Source organism: Patella vulgata, chromosome 1 (genome assembly GCF_932274485.2).
Source record: "Patella vulgata chromosome 1, xgPatVulg1.2, whole genome shotgun sequence".
Lineage (NCBI taxonomy): Eukaryota > Metazoa > Mollusca > Gastropoda > Patellidae > Patella > Patella vulgata.
The window spans coordinates 38,789,167-38,800,462 of NC_065879.2; the positions used below are offsets into that span (position 1 = coordinate 38,789,167).

Genomic DNA, 11,296 nt, shown 5'->3' on the forward strand with positions numbered 1-11,296 from the left:
TGAAAAAATCGGCGCCCTTTCCATTGGACGCAATATGAAGCCAACGACCAACGTGCCCATATCAGTATGGGTGCCCCTTAAAGCCGAGTGATATTGGTTGGGCACTTGGTTTTATGGGCATTTGTGTCCCCACCTCCAAAAAAAAAATGGTGAGGCGCGATTACCACCACAACTTGATTGATGGGGTGCCGTGCCTTATAAGCACATTTTGCTTCCTTCGCTCTACGTTACGATGGTCATGCAGTAACAATAAAAACTATTTTGATAAATGTTATTTATTACTACGATCCATGTTTTTGTTGGCAGCTTCTCTTTTTATTAAAAACGATAAATAATTTGATGTGGCATAACCTTTGATAAAATCATTAATCTTGTTAAAAATGTCTTCCAAACTGAAGTCTGTGCGTTCTGGGACTGGGTCTGATCTCTGTTCTTTCGTAGGCAGATCTGCTGCGGATTCGCTCGACCAACCAGCAATATTATTTAGCAGTTGTAAAAGTGCCAAGGGAATTTCGCCATACTTGCCTTTGATGCTATCGTGTATCTGATTAAATATGTCATCCAAATCGAGGTCCCACCAAGATGGCGTCGCCATACGGAAGTGGGAGTTACCATAACCTAATAAAAAAAAGAAAACAAGATAAAATGGAATCTATAAACTTCAAACAAAAGAGATATCTCGGTGATGTAGCATTTAATTTATCATGAAAAACTGATAGTGATTGACCGTACATTGCTGAAGGCGGCGCAAGATATTAGGTACAAAGGGGATTTATATGTGAGGTGACATGATGGGTGTTATTTCTTGGATGTAGGACTTGGCAGGGTGTTTTAGACAGCCCATTTCCTGGGCAAAAAAAAATACAAATATTCCACAAAATGTGTATGTAAACAGTTCTATGAGCAATTCTTAACTCTTCTACAGAGTCACGGTATTGTTAAATATTACGCGTGTTTCTTTCGTTGAACACGACATTTGATTCCGGTTAAGAGAATGTAGGCCGCATGTGTTGCCCCACCCCACTCCTTATATATAAGACCTGTAAACAAGATCCAGTAGGCAACTAATTTAGCCTGGGACAAACGACTTAGTAAACTTCGCATCTGAAATCACAGAAGAACCGCACGACGAAGAAATAGAAACCCAAAAGACAAACATGCGGACAAGATACACAACACACGGACATAGAAAGCAATAAACAATAAAAGTACTGTCAGATCAAGTGAATGGATCCGAGGGCAGGATGTAAGGGTCTACTACACTGTTTTGATGCAAACTTCAATCAAAATGTCATATCCGAAAACATTGCACAGTTTTATTTATTTAAATTCCATGTCCTTCTAATGCGTGGGATTGGTGAGTCGATTGGTCGAATATGTGGGATCTGCCATCTATATGCAAGTCACGGTTGGATCGATCCCATGCCTGTACGTATCGCGTTTTGGGGTTGCCTACTAAATATTTTGAGTTTTCTCCCGTTGCTCCCACTATAGCTGAAATAAACACCACTATGTTTTATGCCCGAAATAATACCTCTTACCCAAATCTTGGTAACTCCTCCAAATGGCGTCTTTTAAATGGCTATTTTGTTCGATTTTGTGATATATATCTTTATATAGAGATGCAGTTAGACCAGAAGAAAAACAGGAAGTCAAAATTAAAAAACACCCAAGAAACATGGTAGTCTGAAATTATTTTAATAATCATCAATGGAAAGTTGAATGTTTGGATTATTTGAGAAAATAAGAGAAAGAATCTTTGGCTATTTACGTAGACACTGTTATTTCCAAGTTAACGTAGAATTTTAAAGTGGTTTGACAACTTTTACATGAATTATAAAGAATGTGTTTGAAGTATTAATAAGTTATACGGTTTATTGAAAAATATCGATGTGATATAAATTACACTCCGTTTAAATCTATTAGATTTTAATACAGATTCTACTCTTGTGTAATATATGAAATTATCAATTAATTGATTTAGCATTCAGTTTTTCACAATTACTACTTCAACTGAAATACCTACTTCGAGCGTGGCCGTTAATCTTATAGAAATATGAAATACGTTTGATAGTAATCAAGTATGATATTCAGCAATACAGCGTTTACGGTGATCATTTAATGACAAATACACCATTGCTTTCTTTAACAACGGAAGATAAGAAAAGTCTACAAACTTACGGTAAGCTCGGTACCTGGCAAACTGGACGTCTATCTTACATTTGTTCTTTTCTCAAACACAATCCTTTTAGACGCCAGATAAGCCCATCCATTGATAGTTACTGGCTAACTCTAAAGTGTTACATTTATTAATTTTTTTGTATTGTTCCTTACGTTGCTTATCAATCATGTCGTAATACATACACGCCGTGCGTGCATGTTTTACCGTACACCAGAATTACTTTGAATTTTTATATGATTTTGTTAGAGAGGGCGACTTGGTGCAATACTAAGTTTTGCCGTGCGAGGCAGGGTTTCTTAATCATACTCCCTGATATAATGTATTAACTATTTCTACAATGTGATCAGGGAAGAGTTCGGAATAATGACCCGGGGTCGATTTCCTTGCAACTGAGACCATTTTCTGAAGGAAATTAACCCTTTTAAATGAGTCAGAAATGTCCCAAAAATCTGCCAAAGTGGCCGTGGATTCCATTGAAACACCACGATCCTTCACAGCACTAACTAAATGATTTCTTTGAGATATATTCTGAGGGCGTCTATTCAAAATTGTTCCAAATAACATAGCTTCAGTATGTGAAGAAAACCCTACAATATTTTATTCAATATTCATAATTATCCCACGATTTTGACAGTTCTTTGCCCATTGTCGCGTCACGGTGAGAATGTCATCGGTAGCACAATCGTATAGACTGGAAAAAGCCTACGTGGCTGAACTTTGACAAATCGTGAAACGACTTCCTACGACTCTATTTTGTGACCATGGTTCCTGTCCATGGACACAAGAGCAGTTAGATGCCCAGCACTCATGGTCGAAGCAGCCCCGTCTTGGTTCGGCGTACGCCCAAAAACAATCGCTCAACCTCGTAGCTTGTAACAGGTATTACGGAATCTATTTGTAGCAGCACGTAAATATTAGAAAGCAAATCCTTGGAACAGTGCCCCATACCCTTTATGAAACTTCCTGACTCTTACTCCAGCAACCACGCCATATCTGAATTTCAGTCAGCAAGTTTCGTTAACGTGAACGATCGTTACCGTTCAACGCTAGCGTTGAAGGACTCTTGGTCGCTTTATGTCGGGACTGTGACGAGAATCGCTGGTATTAGAGCGGCGATGATGTCGGTCGGTTCTTCCGGAAAGCGGTCAGGTAGCTGTTCTTTCACGTCATCAATGAAGGGAATTGCCAAAGCCCTTTTATATTTCTGCTCCATGTCCTTGAACGAAGGTGTGCGCGGGGAGCCTCCTTGTCGATGTCTTGCCATATCGTCGACGACCACGTGAATGGTGGTGTACGCGTCATGAATGTCGATGTCTGTCTTTTGTAGTCTTATATCTCTCTTAGGGGCTACAGGACATTCTTCGGTGCAGTGAGAGTCACCGCCATTTCAAATGCATGAGAATTCCCAAGGATACTTTGTGTCTCAATCCCATTTCCAGTCCTCGTAGACGAGCGATTTCATCTCGGCATCTCCGGTGAAAAAGTGCGTATGAATCATTGATTCACAGGCTTTCAGAACAGATAGCGTCAAATCCAGAAAATTTTCAATGGCTTCAAAACGTTCAACCCACCTGGTTTTACATAGGTCCCGTTGTCCGGTTTTGTTCTCCTGTCGTTCCATGACCTTGACGTTTGTTCTACGCATTGAAGAACTGTAACGTTTTATTGACAGCGATAATGCAATTTCTTATCTGAGGTAGCCGCGACGCTGTGGTTATCGCCAGATTCAGCTTATGGGTGTTGTAAGGTGTGTAAGCTATAGTGTTTGGGGCAGATCTTTCACGAAATTATTGTTTTATCAGAGAACAATAAGCTAATCAATGCAACAGTCCACCGATGTGTTAATTATTTAACACACAGTTTTCACCATTTGAGAAGATGTGGTAGATTTACCACTGTTTCGATGTATGGGTTGGTGTTATCAGTACATATTATAATTATAAGCATTTTGGAATTTGGTGTACTTTTGTTAACGTGAGATATGAATTACCTAGGCGACAAACCAGAGTGTAAGCAGTGGCCATCTGGAAACAAATTACATTTTCACCCTTTCCGTGTTTAATTTAGGCCGTAATCCTAACTAGTTAATAACCAAATTTAATAACTCTCCTTAGTTGACCGATTACTTGGTGTGCAAATGGAACAGTACATGTATATAGAATTGATTTCAATATCTTATTCATGGCTTACATTTAAATGCCTAAATAAACTAAAATAGCTCCTACATACTTAACACTATAAGATTATACGAAGAGCTGTTACTGATTAACTTCTTTTAAAACCTATATCTGCTTATCTTTAAAGGACAATATTGGTGTCAATCATTATAAAATATGTGATAGAGCTCGTTAAATACATCCCAAATATAATTTTAACACAGAGATCATTGCTACGGGAGATGTGTAACAAGAACGTGACGTCAAACATGACAAACACGAGTTGTCCTTCTATATAACTGGCTGAAGTAACGAACGATAACAGACAAACGATCGAATTTCATTTCACTGATAATTCCGTTAAGTTGAAAAGTTATTATATGGGACGGTGAGAGGGTATCTCACAATTCAAAAATAGAATCGGCTGTCACTAGATAAGGGACACGAGAAAAATAGACAAATCCCGTGCATTCCCCCGTTTTTATTCATTCTGTTCTTAATAAAAACATGGTAATACACGGACTTTTTCTAATTTGTTCGTTATCTTTTATCTACTGACAGCCAATTCTTTATTTTAATTGTCAGATATCCTCTCATCGTCTCATATAACAACTTTCATCTTCAACTGAATTATCAGTGAAATGAAATTCGATCGTTTGTCTGTTATCGCTCGTTACTTCAGCCAGTTATATAGAAGGACAACTCGTGTTTGTCATGTTTGACGTCACTTTCCGTTTCTTCACGTGCTTGTTACACGTCTCCCGTAGCAATGATCTCTGTGTTAAAATTATATTTGGCATGTATTTAACCAGTTCTATCACATATGTGATAATGACTGACACCAATATTATCCTTTAATCAGGTCTTTTCGAATTTTTTCGTGTTCTTTCATTTTCATTCGTTTTTGTTTTCGTATTTTATTATTTATCGGACTCGACGTTTTTATTGGATTGCAAGCAGCCAATGGTTGCTCGGTGTGTAATCATTGGTGCGCTAGACAGGGGGTAACACTCCCGAGTTGGATTCCGGCGTTGGATGAGAAGGTACCAAGGTGCCGTGTACAAGTTGGTGTGAACGTTAAAGAACCCTTGATAACTGGAAATAGAAATAAGAGTAGTCCGTAGCGTCGAGATTCAGCCAAAATTTCCCTCGCAGAACATAAAATAGCATTTCATTATTAAAAAGGTGGTCTTTTCCAAGGGAAGTAACTCCAGTTAACGACATATTCTTTATTATAAATTCATTTTTTCACAAGCATGAGTTTTTAAGTGTAAAATCAATATATAGATATCCCAATGTTGACGAAATATGTAGTTTTTTCGGGCATCATCATTATTTGTTTAAACATTTTCCGGTAAGTGAGATTGCTGGTGCCCGGTTAATGCAGCTGATTGGAATTTCGGTTCGAAAACCAAATAAATAAGACTGTATCGGACCACTTGCGGCGCTTGCGACCGTCTAATTTACATAATTTCTCGAAGAAATATAAACGGGAATTTTTTCCACAATCTCATCTCTACCCAAGCCCCCCCCCCCCAACCCACACACCCACACCCGCACCCACGCACACACACACACACGTACACACACACACAATCCTGTATAGTCCCCGACGCCATGCAATTTCATTTCTACCACCCCACCCTCAAAATCTTAAGATCTTAGGATTTCGGTTGCAAAGCTACAGAAATAAGGCTATAATTGGACCACTTTCTAGTTGCTCTCACAAGCCAGAATGTTAGGAAAGAACGTTTGCGGCCGTCTGAACCACCCATATCCATCCCCATCCCCATTATCCAATATCACCTGTTGTCGTGCTTCGCGCCTTTGGCTTCACCGACTGTGACTGCATTTTATGGCATTTCATTGTCTGTCCGCCTAAAACTCATCGGCCTCATACGCCTCTGTGTCTACCTATATGGACTTTTCTCCGTTTTTCTCCCACTGCTGAACACCTGGTTGCGCGCAAGCGAATTGTTGAAATAAAAGTGTGCCATGTGTTAATCTCGAAATAACCGGTACATGTTTAACAACATAGGCTTCAATAATGAATAAATAAAACAAAACAAGAGCGCACAGAACGTCAAAAATGAAATCCATATCTTAAAAGGAGCTAAACCTCTAGGTCAAAATAAAGTTGAATTGCCAAGCTTTATACTATGAAATTGGCCTACAGTTTCGCTTACTGTTTTGATAGTGGAACACAAAATCTGTTACATCTTTAGACTATCTGTAGACGTTCAATGAAAAAAAATTGTCATCCTACAAATCAACATATTAATTCCAATCAAATCGGCAATTTTTTTTTTACCCAAATCAAAGATATCTAGCCATTTTAAAATGATTTGAAACTGATGCCAGGATGGACTATTCCCTTTAATAACTTTTGGCCTAAATGCCTTATCTTAGCGTATGTAAATGGCCTACATAATGTTAACTTCTTGGAATTAAGTCATGCATTGCTGTAATGTGGGTTTGTTTGCCAGCCTTATCTTACTAGGGTTATCTCTTTTTATAATATACAGATAAGACTTTGATAAATCTTTATCAATTTACCCCATTAGTGTGTATATAAACAAGGGGTTGGTCATAAGCAAAACAAACCATCGCACTGTTTACTTTTAGATTGTAGTCTTTAATTGGAACCACTTTGGCTCACTGAGTAAGACGTTGACTCGCTAACCTGGTGGTCCAGTGTTCGACCTCCATTATCGGTGATACATGACAGGGGGGCTGGCAAGGTACAGCGTATAGTAGATAACAAACTTCATCTCTCAACCCTCCATGTTTCGAGATAAGAGATGATCTAACGCGAATCAGATTATTGTTATTTAAAATATTTCTGCCACATTCAACTACAATTAAGCATACAATCCTACCTGAAACGGGTATAAATCATCGTATTTATAATCGAGGCGTTAAGCCGTTACTTGGATCGCCATTTAAACGGGAGACGTATGACGCAATGAGATTAATCAAGGCGGGCCTAAATATAAGGCTCTTATAACAGCCAATCAAAAAGGCAATCACAAGTGGAGAAAATGTAAACAAACAGAATGACATCCACCTGTTCTAATCTATCTCAGGCCCGTAGCCTCGAAAAAATGTTTCCCCCCCCCCCCAAAAAAAAAAATTTGCCGACCATAGCTCTAAAATACCCACTGTAGACTGTGCCGGGTGTGCCCCCCACCCCTAAAAACTTCACTGCCCCTCCGAAGCTAGCAAGCTGGCTACTGGCCTGATTCTATCCGCGAAACATTTCGGAAAATAAAATAAAATTACGGCGTTACCGTTGAATTAAAACCCGAACAAGAAATTATTTTGGACCTGATAATAAATGGCAAGAGGGATGTTTTTGCTTTATGGTAAAAAGGGCGTGTAGGGTTTGCGCATGTCTAAAGCATCGTAACTATGAATGGACTTCGATGGCGGTGTATGTCAGATAAAAACAACGCTTCGTTAATTTAAACGAGAATATTTGGAGTTGGGCGATAGTTGTGCCACTACATTGGCCTCTGTAAGTTTAATTAGCAGGGCCTATTTTAACGTGCCTACAGACACGGACGTGCCTCGAAATGAAAAATCCGTGCTTGGAGAATCTAAAATTCATGCTTTGAAAAGATGGTATAATGGTATGTTATGTATCCTTGTGAATCTGAAAAGATCGCATGAGGAAATTTAGCAAGTGTGTCATTAACAATCATTGTGATCATCAATCAATGCGTTTGGTTTCGATTCAATTTCGTGGATTGTATGTAAATGTCGAAAAATAAAGCAGTTGTTGACGCAAGTAGTCAGCTGCATGTTACAGTAAAGGTTCGTCTGCTTTTGGGCGTTTCTTTGGACTGTCAATGATACCGATACGCAGCTATAAATACAAATGTCAATAGTATGCAAATTTTAATTTAGGCCTCAATTTTTGACCGTTTTAGATGTTGAGGATCAAAAGATCTTGGTTGAATTCGATTTTGGTGCATCTGCTTGGATTATGGCCTTACATACACAGAGCGTAATAAAGTTTGTGAGCTTTATATTGTGATGAATTGAGAACACGGGAGCAAGAATCATACCGATAATCAGCATTCCGCGACCTTCTGTTCCGGAGTTAAGCCCCCTGGAAAACCTTGTGGAAGCGATAGGGACTTGCGTTTTAACCGTGTTTTTTTTTTACATTTGATGTGAAGCATTGGGGTCATGAGACGACAAACCCAAACGAGTTATCAAACTTTGCCAAAAACCTTGTGAACGCGATATAGGCTACAGTTTCATATTCGATGTGTAGCATTGGGACAATGAAAGGTTGAGCCCTATCGTTTTTCCCTGTTCCCTATCCATATTTTACAGAATCTCGGCGTATCGTGTATGCCAACCAATTGTTTTGTTTTAAAAGTGTAAGCATGGTGATAATTCAGGAAGTTTTTATTTCACTTCTGGTGAGCCTTTGTTTTGGTCACAACTAATTTGGTCACGATTTCAGAAGGTTTATTCCAACACATTAGAGCTAATAACGGTGATGGAAGAAGCTAAATTGAGCTACCAAGTTCTGTGTTGAAAATCGTGAGTCATGCTTTGGAAATTTTGTCGGAAACCAAAGGGGGGAAACCCAGTCAAAAAAACCGTGCTTCGTCAATAAAACCTTAAAATAGGCAAAATAGTCATAATAGTATAAAATTATCTTATTTTAAAGATGTTACATGCATTAATAAAGAAATTGAGTTTAATGGTGTCCTGTGCCCTTTTGTTAGTTACAAAAAGTTACCTTAACCATTACATTTTTGCAAGTAAAATTTTGGGCATATTACAAAACAATGCCTAAATGCCTAATAATAATAAGTACAATATAAAGTAGGCAACAGTCAGCTCTGGTTTGTCCTTTGTCGTCCTAATTGTTTGATATTTTGACTTGATTTGGTAAAATTTATAGTGGATACTGGGCCACTATGAGAGAGTAGGGTCGATATCGATTGGGCTACTTTCTTGAGATCTTCAAATAAATTCAAACACGTAAGATATCATCACATTTTATTACGCAATGCCAATTGCCCTTTCCATGAGTATATACGACATAGATAGATGAAACAGAGCCATTTTGGAAAGAGGCCACGCCCTACTGCCCTACTAAATCCTTTAACATATTTATTTTTGCAAACATTAGACGAAACAATATGCACTAAAAGTAATAAACTTCAGTCGTAATTTTACTCACATCTATGCTTTATTCATAATAAATGAAGCATGGTATGGCGTTTTTCTAAACTGAACTATCTTCATTTATATTCTCCTCTTTTTAAGCTTCTAAATGCTCACTACACTTTTAGTTAAAAATACGTTAGTTAAGATTTAGATAAAGAGCTGACCATTCTTACTATAATAGTTCGAAAATAGATAATATAAAATGAAAATATTGAAGAAAAGTTCATTTAAATTTATTTATTCTGACCCAAATTATCACGGTTTGTAGTTTTGACAAGATGTGTGCATTGTGGTAACCAGAGAACTGATATATTCGAGACTTAGCCTCGCTTTCCCATTTTTAAGTTAAATTTATAAATTGCAAATCGTTCTAATCTAGTTAACATCTCGAGTATCCAATGCCATCGAGTGTTGATTATGGTCTTGTTTTGTTAATAAATGTCTAATTAATAGTTTATATAACATTTCATGCCTAAAAAAGACCTGTAAGAGACAGATTTAGCTCTTGCATAATGTATGTTTAACAAAGATGAGATCCCCTTATCTAGAGATGAACTCTTTACAAATTCAAATTGTGATTTATTATCTGAACATAAAACCTGGAACGCAACAAAAACAACGAGGCTTAATTAAGAAATTCTCAAACAACAACTAAAATAAACCGACAAAGACACCTCACTCTATCCAAATCGTTCTCAGTCCTATCATAATAAAACTACCGAAATATTTGATCTGATCATTGAAGATGATGCGGGTAGTAGGTCTTGGCTTACACCCAATTGGGATTGCAAGAGCTCATATCATAGGCACTCTTCATCTGAGGAGAGGCAACTGATTCATAAACGGTAGCAACATCGAAGTCATTATTAGAGGTACCCTGATCAGATTCCTCAGTGTCCTCTTCAACCAAGACTAGGGGAGTTCAGGATCATTAAACTATATGATTTAATACTTTCCTTTTCTCATCTCCCAACCATCTTCTGTCGATGGGTGCTGGTTAATTTCTGATATGTCAGCACATCCCCAAAGATTTGCGATAGAAATGCCCTTTTGATTCGGTAGTGACATTTCTGATTCGCAGGGAGGAATCATACCTACAGATTCCTGATCGTCAATTGATTTCGCATGAACACAAATCAAGATATCAGTCTATTCATGATCCACCAATCTCTTTCCTGATAATCCTCCCATCCATAACAAAGAAGTGATAGCACGCACCAAGGTAAGAGATGTAAACCTGCTTCTGATTGATGATGCCAGCATACTGAAATGACTCCCGCCCGGAAGATAGGCACTTTTGTAGTTCTTTCTTGAATAATGTTTTTGGCTGGTGTTTTTCAGCTCCGGTGAAGACAAAATAAATACCCTTTCCCCTTTTCATCAAGGCATCTTCTTGCTCTCTCACTTTCTTTTATGGGTGGTATTGGGTAAGCATCGAAGATGATATCAGCTCCTTTGGAAAGTACGATATCACCAGCTGAAGTATACCTGCTGCTAGGCCGGGGACAGCTCACTTTCCCCACATCTATTGTTTAGAGTCTGGGTCCACCAGGCCATGACTAATTAATCAACAAAGGGGGTTTAAAGTATAGTCTGTAACAAGTTTGTGACACTTCAACAAAATGATTTAAATAATATTGATGAAAAAGATTACATGTAAAAAAATAAATATAATATGGATTCTTATATTATACCATTTCCAGAATTTTAATAATATACAAATTAATACATATATAATATAATAAATATATAATAAGTACAAATA

At 37.9% G+C, this 11,296-nt stretch overlaps 1 long non-coding RNA gene across 1 annotated transcript; it reads right to left on the minus strand.

The window, feature by feature from the left end:
- Window positions 1–287: 287 nt before the first annotated feature.
- On the minus strand, window positions 288–2,287 carry LOC126830982 (uncharacterized). Its single transcript, XR_007684071.2, has 3 exons — window positions 2,182–2,287; window positions 1,542–1,686; window positions 288–618 (listed from the first exon to the last, which is right to left on the minus strand). It is a non-coding gene; the product is annotated as an uncharacterized LOC126830982 (long non-coding RNA).
- Window positions 2,288–11,296: the final 9,009 nt, after the last annotated feature.